This window comes from Dama dama, chromosome 12 (genome assembly GCF_033118175.1).
Source record: "Dama dama isolate Ldn47 chromosome 12, ASM3311817v1, whole genome shotgun sequence".
NCBI lineage: Eukaryota > Metazoa > Chordata > Mammalia > Artiodactyla > Cervidae > Dama > Dama dama.
The window spans coordinates 52,238,537-52,251,092 of NC_083692.1; the positions used below are offsets into that span (position 1 = coordinate 52,238,537).

Consider the following 12,556-nt stretch of genomic DNA (forward strand, 5'->3'; position numbering starts at 1 on the left):
GTCGGACACGACTGAGTGACTTTCCTGTTCTTCTTCTGGGAGAATTAAAGTCCTTTAACATATGCACTGGTAGGGTTAATGAATCATCTGCTTTAAATACATTCTCATTTGAAGCTGACTCCAGTAATCAGTCGTGCGAGTTGCTTTTCCAAGAGTTGTCACCCACTCTCTCTTCCCCTCCTTGTTTCATCTCTTTTCCTCCCTCTCTTCATTAATGAACTTAATTTCAAGTGGTCTGAGGAGGCAATAGGTACATGGACTCCAGGAGATAACTGGTTCCCTTGCAAAGCTGACTAGCTCTTTTGGCACAGAACCCACAATCTTTGCTCCTTTAGTACCACGACCACTCATTGAGAGCTGAGAGGACCCATCTCCCCAACAACTAGTAAATGACCCGGTGAGAATTCACCTACCACAAACTCCATCAATGGCAGATCTGGTGTCTAAATTTGCAGATAATTTTTACCTGCTGGTACAGAGAGCTTTCAAGACAGAAGCCCCTATAGTAGAATAAAAACATCTCAAATACAACACTTCTCTTGATCCTGAGTAATTATCTACTCAACAGCTACTTGCTGTGAAAATTAACAAAAAATCATCTCCATTGCTTTGTTCATTCTACTTCTAACTAGCACATACTGATTTACCTCATTATTCCTCATACCCAAACCTCACTTTCTAGCAAACAAATCAACTTTTGGTGCCCTATGCAAAGGAATAATTCCCAAGCGTACTTAAAGAACTAAAACTAGTAACTGCCAATAAATATTTTTAAATTTTTTTCCTCTAGAGCAAATATGCTACAGTAGTATATTTTAAATCTGTTATTTTCCCTGATATCCTTCTGAAAGTTGCTCCATTTAAAAAATTTTCTCAGCTTAAATTTTCAACTAAATGGAATAAGTATCTGACAGAGTTCTGTTCTCCCTTCACTTTCTATGGTATTTCTTCCAAAGCTGTTTATTGTCATTCTGACTTCTAAACTGGTTTTATAATTATGCCACACATTCCTATCACAATGAATTTCCTTGACTTTAAAAATGTGTATATCCGAATTTTTTTAAAAAAATGTGTATATCAGAATTTAAACTCTGGACACCATAACATTTGTGGATTTACTTGCCTCTACTAGTACCAGGTATCAGCTCATATAATACTTTCAATTTATTTCTCTTTCAGAGAAAAAGCCTTAATAGAGTTAGTGAACAGCACTAATAGCCTAGGATCAAAATGACCCAAGAATGAAAGGAGTCATTTTTTTTTTTTTTTTTGCTTTATGTTAGAATCACAAATTTAACTTATGATGATTTGGAAGTGGAGGCAAATGTAACTTCTTTGTTTCATCTATATTTGATGTTTTCCTTCACAAGCACTTATCCGCTGTTAAGTGAGAAAGAAAGAGCTAAATATTTGAATTCAAAGCTCAGTCTGATCTGATTATTTCTTCAGTCCTTTTAGAAAATGTTCAGCCTGTCAGATAGCATTTCCTTCTTACTATTTCTCTCTTGTAAAAGAATTGATGCTTTTGAGTTGTGGTGCTGGAGAAGACCCTCGAGAGCCCCTTGGACAGCAAGGACAGCAAACCTGTCAATCCTAAAGGAAATCAATCCTGAACATTCATTGGAGGGACTGAAGCTGAAGCTCCAACACTTTGGCCACCTGATGCAAAGAGCCAACTCAATGGAAAAGACCCTGATGCTAGGGAAAATTGAGGGCAGGAGGAGAAGTGGTGACAGAGGATGAGATGGTTGGATGGCATCACCGACTCAATGGACATGAATTTGAGCAAACTCCGGGAGATGGTAAAGGACAGGGAAGCCTGGTGTGCTGCAGTCCACGGGGTCACAAGCTGGACACAAGTTAGCGACTAAACAATTTCTCTCTCAAGAGAACATTCTGGGTTTCTGGGCAGGATGGTGTCTACATATGCTGGTGAATGAGAGACAAATGGACCCGTTGGGCATGTGCTCGCTGACACCTGAGGGTCTCCAGGACAATGTCCAGCTGTTGTGGGTTCAACCAGACTCAAAGCTGGAATTTTCAGCTAGTGTAACTATTGTCCATTCTCTTGGTTTGGCCAGTACTCTGTCATGGCAAGACTGGCTATCTGCTCTGCAGCCCCAAAGACAAAGGCACGTTGCCCTTTCAGGGTAAGCCTCTCAGGCAGGTCCCTAGCCACTTCCCCCTGTCATGCCACAGGCCAGAATTTATTTCATGGGGCTGCACCCTAGGTTAATGAGGGAAAGTCTGGAAGATGACTCCATCCCAGAGTCTTCAAGGGGAGTTAGATAGGAGAGATGAAGTTGAAAGAATCCCTTAGGCTTCAATGTTACACTCACTCATATAACATGTGCAAATGCTCTGGCTCTTGATATTCTGGACATAACAGCACTCACTCCTCTGGCTTCATAATTTGACTACTGTTAGTTCCCTTTTGGATGTGCAAGCTTGCTCTTACTTGGCCTCAGCACATATTCTAAGGTACAGTTTCTACTGCTTTTGCCCTTGAACCACTCTTTCCTCACCAAAACATCTTAGGTATGAGGACTCAAAAATACACATAAGGACAGACTGACTAATACATAATAGAGTCCCATTCATTTGTGATGAGCTTCACTAAGGAATATTTTAAAAGAAATTCCACTTTTATAATTTTCTCACAATATCCATAATAACTCACAGGAAGCTAATTATATCATTCAATAAGCTTTAGGGAACAATATAGAAAAAAGAAAATAATTGTTTTTAAGTACTATATTATTCTTTTGTAAGTGAAAAGTTATTTAATGTGCTTGGGAATACTTAAAAACTGTTTTAGTCACTCATATAGCATACATAGAGCCTAACTTTCACTTGCAATCTTTATATTCATTATCATAGAAGTGAAGTTTGTTCTCTGCAAAGGAAACTACAGATAGGCCATAACGTCTAGTTTTAATCACATTACAAATGACTAAAGCAAAATTACTGAAATCTTCTAATTGCAAATCGAATGTAAACTGATGTCAAAGTGGAAATGTACACACACATATTGTTTAATAAAGAATGCTGAAAAATAATGAAAAGAATAATTTTCTAAAACCATGTAATTTTGTTGAACTTGAGACAAAGCTCCTGACTCAGTATGGCTGGGCCAGGTTGGAAGTTCTTACCCTGCCAATATCCTGCCTAGCTTTCCAAAAGTGATGGCCTTATCATTCAACTAAAAAATAAAAGATCTATGTATAGGTCCTTTGTTTCTTTAGGTAGATATACTCCTAAGTATTTTATTCTTTTTGTTGCAATGGTGAATGGTATTGTTTCCTTGATTTCTCTTTCTGTTTTTTCATTGTTAGTATATAGGAATGCAAGGGATTTCTGTGTGTTAATTTTATATCCTGCAACTTTACTATATTCATTGATTAGCTCTAGTAATTTTCTGGTAGAGTCTTTAGGGTTTTCTATATAGAGGATCATGTCATCTGCAAACAGTGAGAGTTTTACTTCTTCTTTTCCTATCTGGATTCCTTTTACTTCTTTTTCTGCTCTGATTGCTGTGGCCAGAACTTCCAACACTATGTTGAATAGTAGTGGTGAGAGTGGGCACCCTTGTCTTGTTCCTGATTTCAGGGGAAATGCCTTCAATTTTTCACCATTGAGGGTGATGCTTGCTGTGGGTTTGTCATATATAGCTTTTATTATGTTGAGGTATGTTCCTTCTATTCCTGCTTTTTGGAGAGTTTTAATCATAAATGAGTGTTGAATTTTGTCAAAGGCTTTCTCTGCATCTATTGAGATAATCATATGGTTTTTATCTTTCAATTTGTTAATGTGGTGTATTACATTGATTGATTTGCAGATATTAAAGAATCCTTGCATTCTTGGGATAAAGCCTACTTGGTCATGACACTGATGAAAGAAATCAAAGAGGACACAAACAGATGGAGAAACATACCGTGTTCATGGATTGGAAGAATTAATATTGTCAAAATGGCTATTCTACCCAAAGCAGTCTATAGATTCAATGCAATCCCTATCAAGCTACCAACGGTATTTTTCACAGAACTAGACCAAATAATTTCACAATTTGTACGGAAATACAAAAAACCTCAAATAGCCAAAGTAATCTTGAGAAAGAAGAATGGAACTGGAGGAATCAACCTGCCTGACTTCAGACTCTACTACAAAGCCACAGTCATCAAGACAGTATGGTACTGGCACAAAGACAGAAATATAGATCAATGGAACAGAATAGAAAGCCCAGAGATAAATCCACGAACCTATGGACACCTTATCTTTGACAAAGGAGGCAAGGATATACAATGGAAAAAAGACAACCTCTTTAACAAGTGGTGCTGGGAAAGCTGGTCAACCACTTGTAAAAGAATGAAACTAGAACACTTTCTAACACCATACACAAAAATAAACTCAAAATGGATTAAAGATCTAAATGTAAGACCAGAAACTATAAAACTCCTAGAGGAGAACATAGGCAAAACACTCTCCGACATAAACCACAGCAAGATCCTCTATGACCCACCTCCCAGAATATTGGAAATAAAAGCAAAACTAAACAAATGGGACCTAATGAAACTTAAAAGCTTTTGCACTACAAAGGAAACTATAAGTAAGGTGAAAAGACAGTCCTCAGATTGGGAGAAAATAATAGCAAATGAAGAAACAGACAAAGGATTAATCTCAAAAATATACAAGCAACTCCTGCAGCTCAATTCCAGAAAAATAAATGACCCAATCAAAAAATGGGCCAAAGAACTAAACAGACATTTCTCCAAAGAAGACATACAGATGGCTAACAAACACATGAAAAGATGCTCAACATCACTCATTATTAGAGAAATGCAAATCAAAACCACAATGAGGTACCATTACACGCCAGTCAGGATGGCTGCTATCCAAAAGTCTACAAGCAATAAATGCTGGAGAGGGTGTGGAGAAAAGGGAACCCTCTTACACTGTTGGTGGGAATGCAAACTAGTACAGCCGCTATGGAAAACAGTGTGGAGATTTCTTAAAAAACTGGAAATAGAACTGCCATATGACCCAGCAATCCCACTTCTGGGCATACACACTGAGGAAACCAGATCTGAAAGAGACACGTGCACCCCAATGTTCATCGCAGCATTGTTTATAATAGCCAGGACATGGAAGCAACCTAGATGCCCATCAGCAGATGAATGGATAAGGAAGCTGTGGTACATATACACCATGGAATATTACTCAGCCATTAAAAAGAATTCATTTGAACCAGTCCTAATGAGATGGATGAAGCTGGAGCCCATTATACAGAGTGAAGTAAGCCAGAAAGATAAAGAACATTACAGCATACTAACACATATATATGGAATTTAGAAAGGTGATAACGATAACCCTATATGCAAAACAGAAAAAGAGACACAGAAATACAAAACAGACTTTTGAACTTTGTGGGAGAATGTGAGGGTGGGATATTTCAAAAGAACAGCATGTATACTATCTATGGTGAAACAGATCACCAGCCCAGGTGGGATGCATGAGACAAGTGCTTGGGCATGGTGCACTGGGAAGACCCAGAGGAATCGGGTGGAGAGGGAGGTGGGAGGGGGGATCGGGATTGGGAATACATGTAAATCCATGGCTGATTCATATCAATGTATGTCAAAACCCACTGGAAAAAAAAAATAATAATAATAATAAAAATAAATTTAAAAAAATAAATAAAAAATAAAAGATCCACTGCCTAGAACACCACATCCACTTTTTTTTTTTTTAACATGCTGCTATAATATCTTAAAACATCTTATCAACAGACTAACCTAAACAAGATCAACCAGCAAAACTATTGTTTCCAAAGGCTTTGGGAAACACGGTCCATTCCAGATTACCAGTCTTATCCCTCCAGTGGAAAATGAGGCGGGCACAATTAAAATCTGGCCTTTGGGACTGCAAGACAAAACCAGGGATCACATCCTTCTCAGGCAACCAGTGTAAAAAATCTACAAAGCACTTTTAAAATAAGCAGACTAAATTCATCATGAGAAAAATACAGGAAAACTTCAATTAAGCAAGCAAAGTGAAAGTCGCTCAGTCGTGTCCAACTCTTTGCGACCCCATTAGATTCTCCAGGCAAGAATACTGGAATGGATTGCCATGCCCTCCTCCAGAGGATCTTCCTGACCAGGGATCAAACCTGCATCTCATGTCTCTCCTGGATTGGCAGGTGGGTTCCTTACCACTAGTGCCACCTGGGAAGCTAAATAACTAAGTGCTTTGTAAATAAGTTGTCCTTAGACATCTAAGACTACAGGATTAATTAAATCAATTATGGTACATTCACACAATAAAATACACATGAATAATTAAAATCATGTTCCAGAATTTTAACTGACAATGGAAGTGTTGTTACATAAAATCTTCACATATGAAAAGGTCATAAAAAAAGCAGGATCAACTTCTTTGTGTTTTTAAAAACATATATAGAGACTAGAAAACTAGACTATATAGACATCAAAAGACTGTTTATTTTACATTATATGGGGTTTTTTTTCTCCTTTTCATTTATCTCAGTTTTCTAAATATTACGCAATAAATGTTCAGTATTTTAATGTTAGAAAATATAATGATAGGAAAGTGATTAAGCTACTTAATTATATTTCCTAGTTTAACTGAAAAGTAGGCAAAAGAACTTTAGAATGGTTCAAGAATTTTCATCCACATCCTGGTTACTGGTGAACAAAACCTTATGATCTAATTATATTCAATGGGGCTTCCCTGATGGCTCAATAGTAAAGAATCTGCCTGCCAAAGCAGGAGACCAAGGTTCGATTCCTGATCCGGGAAGACCCCACATGCCTCAGAGCAACGAAGCTGGTACAACACAACTAGTGAGCGGGTGTTCAGAGCCCGGGAGCTTCAATCAGCTACTGAAGCCTGCCCACCCTAAAGCCCATGTTCCACAGCAAGAGAAGCCACCACAACGACAAGCCCTCTCATTGCACCGAGAGAGTAGCCCCAGCTTGCTGCAACTAGAGAAAAACCCACATAGCAACAAAGACACAGGACAGCCAAAAACAAATAATTATATTCTATGAAATCAGTCAGCCAATCAATTCTGATGCATGTGATATTCCAAAGGAGTTAAGTCTTAAGTTTTCACTTTCATTCAGTTACTACATCACTAAGCTAATAAAGAACTTGATAGAAATTCAGAACAAGTGCACACAATTATATCTTACTTTCTTATTTAAGCATCTCATAGGAACCACAACTTATGAAGATAAACATTACTCATCATATCCAGAGAACCATGAATGCTGGTGTTAAGGGTTTAATATTCACTAGTTCAAGCATCACAGTTTGGAATGGTATTTAGTAACTAAATTCCTATTTCTTGTTTACATGGTGTCTGTCTCAAAAGTTAAATGCAACACAAATTCCAAAGAGTTTAGTTCTTTGAGATTCTTGTTGCAATCCTGTTATAATGTAATGTCTGTTTTTGTTTTTGGCCATTTCAAATGTGCAAGTTCTATTTAAGCTCTTATAACCCCTTCTAGATTTTAAAAAATACATAGTCATTTACTTTTTAAAATAGGTTACAATATTCAGGTGGCTTAAACATCAAAAAGTAGAAGTTCCCCTCCCATCCACATACCTAACTACACAGTTCCCATCCTCCTTCAACAGACAATCCTCATTGTTAGCATCTTGTCTATCCTTCTAAAGAATTTTTTTTAAAGAATTTTTTAAATGTATATTCAAGCATAGTATATGATTGTATATATCTTATTTTCCCCCAAATATTATATTGCTATTTACCTTTTTATTACTTAACAATGTACCTTTGAGATCTTTCCAAAATAAGCATAGAAAGAACATCCACATTCTTTTCATAGTTGCACTGTTTTTTGTGTGAATATCCCATAGTTAATGAAACAATCCCCAACTGAAAGGCTGCTGGGTGCTTCCAAATTTTTGATAATGCTGTGATAAACTGTCTTGTGTGTGTAAATAAGTATTACTGCAAAGTAAAATGTTGAATTGCCAGGTCAAGGGTATATGCATTTTTAACTGTCACACCATTGCCACATTACTCTCCAAAGGAGTTGTACCAACTTAAACTCCCACCACCAGTGAGTGAAAATGCTTGTTTGTCCACAATCTTGCCACCATAATATGGTACCTAACTTGTAGCTTCTGCCAAACTGGTTACAAACAGTATCTCAGTATATTTTTGATAGACTTTTCTTATTATGTATAACATTGAGTATCTTATAATGTATTTAGGGATTCTGTGTGCTTCTCTTTTAGGTCAACTCTTCAATAAATGTTTTCTTACTGAAATTGAAGGAACTCTATAAACATTAAGGAAATTCAACATCTGCAGTACGAGCCTAAAACCTTTTACCCAATTTGCCATCTTTCTTTTGATTTTGCTTATCATGATTTTTGCCATGAATATGAACATAAAAACATGCATATTAATACATACACACAAATGTGTTAATCTTTTCCTTTAAGGCTTCTAGATTTTGTTATAGTTTACAAAACCTTTCTTCCTTATTCTGAGATATAGAGTTATTTTTTGTGCCTTCTTTAATTTAATGGGTTCATTTATTGATATTAAAATTTCTATGCATTTGGATTTTTTTTTTTGGTATATAGTGTGAAGTATGGATCCAGCTTTAATTCTTCCAGAGGCTACACTACTGTCTCATCAATAGTTTTTGAAAAGGTTATTTCTTGCTAATTTGCATTGCCACCTTTTACATATCAAAACTGTATATATTTTGAGATCTATTTCAGGATTTTCTAGTCTATCCCATTGTCCTAACTATATGCACTAATAACATTAATTTAAAACTAAAAGTCTATAACATACATTGACATCTGGAATATCTAGTCTCACTAATTTTTGCTCTTTACAAAGGTTTTCTGGCTGTTTTTAGGGGAAAAAAATTGCCTGATTCTGAAAAAACAAAAATCTCTTTTATATTTTTGAGGCACCATGTTAAATTTATAAATTAACTGACATCTCTACAATGTTGAGTCTGTTTAGACAAGAACAGAAAATGCCTTTTCCCATTTTTTTCAATTACTTTAAGTCCTTCAGGAATGATTTAAAGTTTTTTTCATATAAGGCTTGATTGCTAGATTTATTCCTAAGTGTGCTATCTTTGGGGTTGGTAATTGCAGATGCATGTTTTCCTTCCTTTTATGTACTGATTGTTCTTTGTATATATGAAAACTAGTCATTTCTGTTCATTTTACACCCTACTACCTTACTAAATTCTCTGCTTTCTTCTAGACTGTTTTTTCTCATAGGATTTTTAAGTATACATCAATGGCAACTGCCAACAGAAATAAGGTTTGCTCCTCTATAATTTTAATTTATTTATTTTAAGATGTTGAGGAGTGGTATCTCCAGCCTCCAACACAATGTTAACTACACTACATCTTTCTCTTATTCCTAACTTTAATAAATAATAAGTGAGGAATAAGTCTACAGTCTCCCCATTAAAAACAATACTTGTTTCAAAGAAAAACATGATTCTGAATTAGTGGGTTTGAGGTTGTCTTCCTTGGGAAGGGGGTGAGCCATTTCTCTACGTGTCAGGGAGAGGGACCAGATTATTCGGTGAAAAGAAATTTCCATTTCATTCTGGCACATAGAAGACTATGTTTCTTAGAGCCCTTGATTTTAGAAAAGACATGTGGCTTCTTGTGACCAATTGTTATCACCTTTGAGCCAAAGAACAGAAGAGAATGTGTAAGATTTCTATGTGCTTATTATCTCCTTTGATGGCAACTGAAGAAAGCATGAGTTTCAGATGATGTACACACACAAATGCCATGTTTCCAACACCCTCACCATGTGTGGCTTGTGAAAAGAGAGTTCCTTCTTACCAGCAACCAAAAAAATAAATAATAATTCTTGTTATTTTATCTGAGCCCCCTCAGTTTGGGAGCTGAGACAAAAATATTTTCTCTCAAAGAAATATATTATTTTACTGTGGATTTTCTATCAAGGATAAATGTTAAGTTTTTTTAAAAGTTCCTTAGATTTACCAATATTATAAATTATGATCAAAGATTTCTAATATTCAAATATGTGTTTCTAAAATAAAACTGCACATGATTTGTACTTTTAATATGTTTCTGGATTATGCTTGTGAACATTTTATTTAGAATTTTAAGGTCTATGATCATAAGTGAGATTGGTCTGTAATTTTCTTTTTTGTCTAATTCCTTTTAGGATTTGGTATCAGTTTTACACTTGCTTCTTACAGAGATGTTGGAGACTTTCTTCCTTATTTGATGTACTGGAACAACTGAATTATCTTTAAAGTGATTTGATCTTTAATGGCATCCTGGAATTTCTCTGTGAACCCATTGGGTCTTAGTATTTTACGGACTGGTTCTTGGTCAGTTTCCTCTGTTTGTACAATGGAGCTGCTTAGATTGCCAATATCCTTTGGAGTCTAGTTGATAAACTATTAATTTGCAGAGTAAATTATTAAATTTAGCAGAGTAGTTTCTTATAATTGTTCCAGTTTTTTCCTTTTCTATTAAACTCCCCTATTGTTCCCTAGTTTTTATATTTGCACTCTCTTCCTTTTTTTACTGAATAAATCTGCAAATAGTTTATCTTGCCAAAGCTTTTGGATTTATTATTTCTACTACATTCATTATTTTCTGTTTGTATTCTTTCCTGCATTCTCTCAATGCATTTCTCTTTTTATAACTTTTAAATTGATGTTTATATCATGATTTCTATTTTTATAGTGTGTGTATACACATACACATACATATACACATATACATATATAAATTTTCCAAGGATTACTTTAGTTACATCCCATAGTTTCTGATATATAGTATTTATATGATCATTTTCTAGCTATCCTGGCATTTAAGTTTATACTTTTTCTTTGACTCAGTTATGGCTTATTAGAGAATTTAATTACAAGAGGATACACAACAATTTTTTTCTGTCATTCTAATACTCCACATTAGTTTTCATTATACTGTTAAATATATTCAGTGCTTACCTCCAGTCCTGTCGCTGGTATTAACCTAGTCGTAGTCAGTTAAAATGTGTTTTCTAGCAATTTCCGCAGGAAGGACTCCTGATAGTGCTGCACCAAGTCATACGGGAGCCTGGGGCAAAAGGAAAAATCAGCAGTAATGACCCTGTTTTCCTGTTAAAGTTTTGATATTTTATTTAACATAGAGTTTTTCATTATTTAGTTTAACATTGCATTAAATATTATTGTTGATTATTGAACTTTCTGGTATTCTCTTAAATTCTGTGCCCAAAGCACTTAGTATTCCTTGGGTTCTGTAGGTTCATGTTTCTTATTTGAAGAATAGTGTGACTGACTCACTCTTTCTTTCCTTGAGGAACTTCCAGGTTGCTAGTGATTTATAATCTTCTAAAAGATACTGTAGAGAGACTTCCCTGGTGGTCCAGGGGTTAAGGCTTCATGCTGCCAGTGCCGGAGATTCAATCCTGGTCAGGGAACTAAGATCCCACACGCCATATGGCATGGCCAAAAGATAAAAAAGTAAATATTTATTAAAAATGTTTTAATTTTAAAAAAAGATTCTGTGAAAAGTCTGGATCCAGCCAATTTTTTTTCTTTTCTTTTTTTTAACTTTTTGTAACAATTCTTTATCTTCAAAATCTAACAACTTTTCCAGGACCTGTCTTGGTGTTGATCATTCTGGGTCACATTTCCTTGGCACACAGTATGACTATTAAATATAGAGATTCAAATCTTTTTCTTATTTGAACTGTATTTTAAAATATTAATATTTGTTGTGTACCATTTTTTGTTTTTTTTTTCTTTGGATATTCTACTTAAAAGTGCTTATTGGATCTCCCTTGTATATTTTAATTTTTAAATTCTTTGATTTCTACTTCACTATGTTCCCTTTTCTTTTTTTATCTTTTATGTCCCCAGCAATATTTTCCATATTGCTTCTTACTTCTTCCAGTTTTGTCTTTATTTCTGTGCTGTTTATTTTTTCCTTCTACTTCTTTCCTGATTTCCACCAGTTTATATTTCTTCTCTTCCTCCTATCTTACGACCTCTTTTTTCAAATACAGTACTGCACTTCCACCTGGTGGGAAGTGATTGGTTTACAGAGTTTTTGTTGTTGTTGTTTTGATATCAAAATGTTTATTCATAATTCTTATCTGCTTCATGACAACATCTCTGGTGAGTAATAATCATCTGCTAATACATTTTGCTGCACCTTCTCTTCCTTTTTCTTATAGTTTCTCTTTAGAGACATTGTTCTAGTTTCTTTTTTATTACTCATTATTGATAATACTAGAGGACTGAAAATTTTTTATCTGATGAGGTTAAAACAAAGCGAATTTGAACTTAAAACTACGAGGTACAATTTCTGGTGGATATATAATTCATGAGATAGCAGGATCACATGGAACAAACCTTCTTCCCAGCCTTACTTGGCTTAGCTTAGAGGGCCCGGGCAGCCAGGCAGTCAGCCCCAGGCAGAGCCTGGACAGTTCTATGCAGTCTTAACAGCCCAGGAGCAAAGACATATACAGACT

At 35.5% G+C, this 12,556-nt stretch overlaps 1 long non-coding RNA gene across 1 annotated transcript in view; it reads right to left on the minus strand.

Annotated features, from left to right (window-relative positions):
* LOC133067230 (uncharacterized) overlaps window positions 1–11,688 on the minus strand; it is a 30,401-nt gene extending 18,713 nt beyond the window's left edge. The window contains exons 1-2 of the long non-coding RNA XR_009695224.1: window positions 11,361–11,688; window positions 11,025–11,133 (exon numbers count right to left, since the gene is read on the minus strand). This is a non-coding gene — a long non-coding RNA (uncharacterized LOC133067230). The remainder of the gene's footprint in view (window positions 1–11,024; window positions 11,134–11,360) is intronic.
* Window positions 11,689–12,556: the final 868 nt, after the last annotated feature.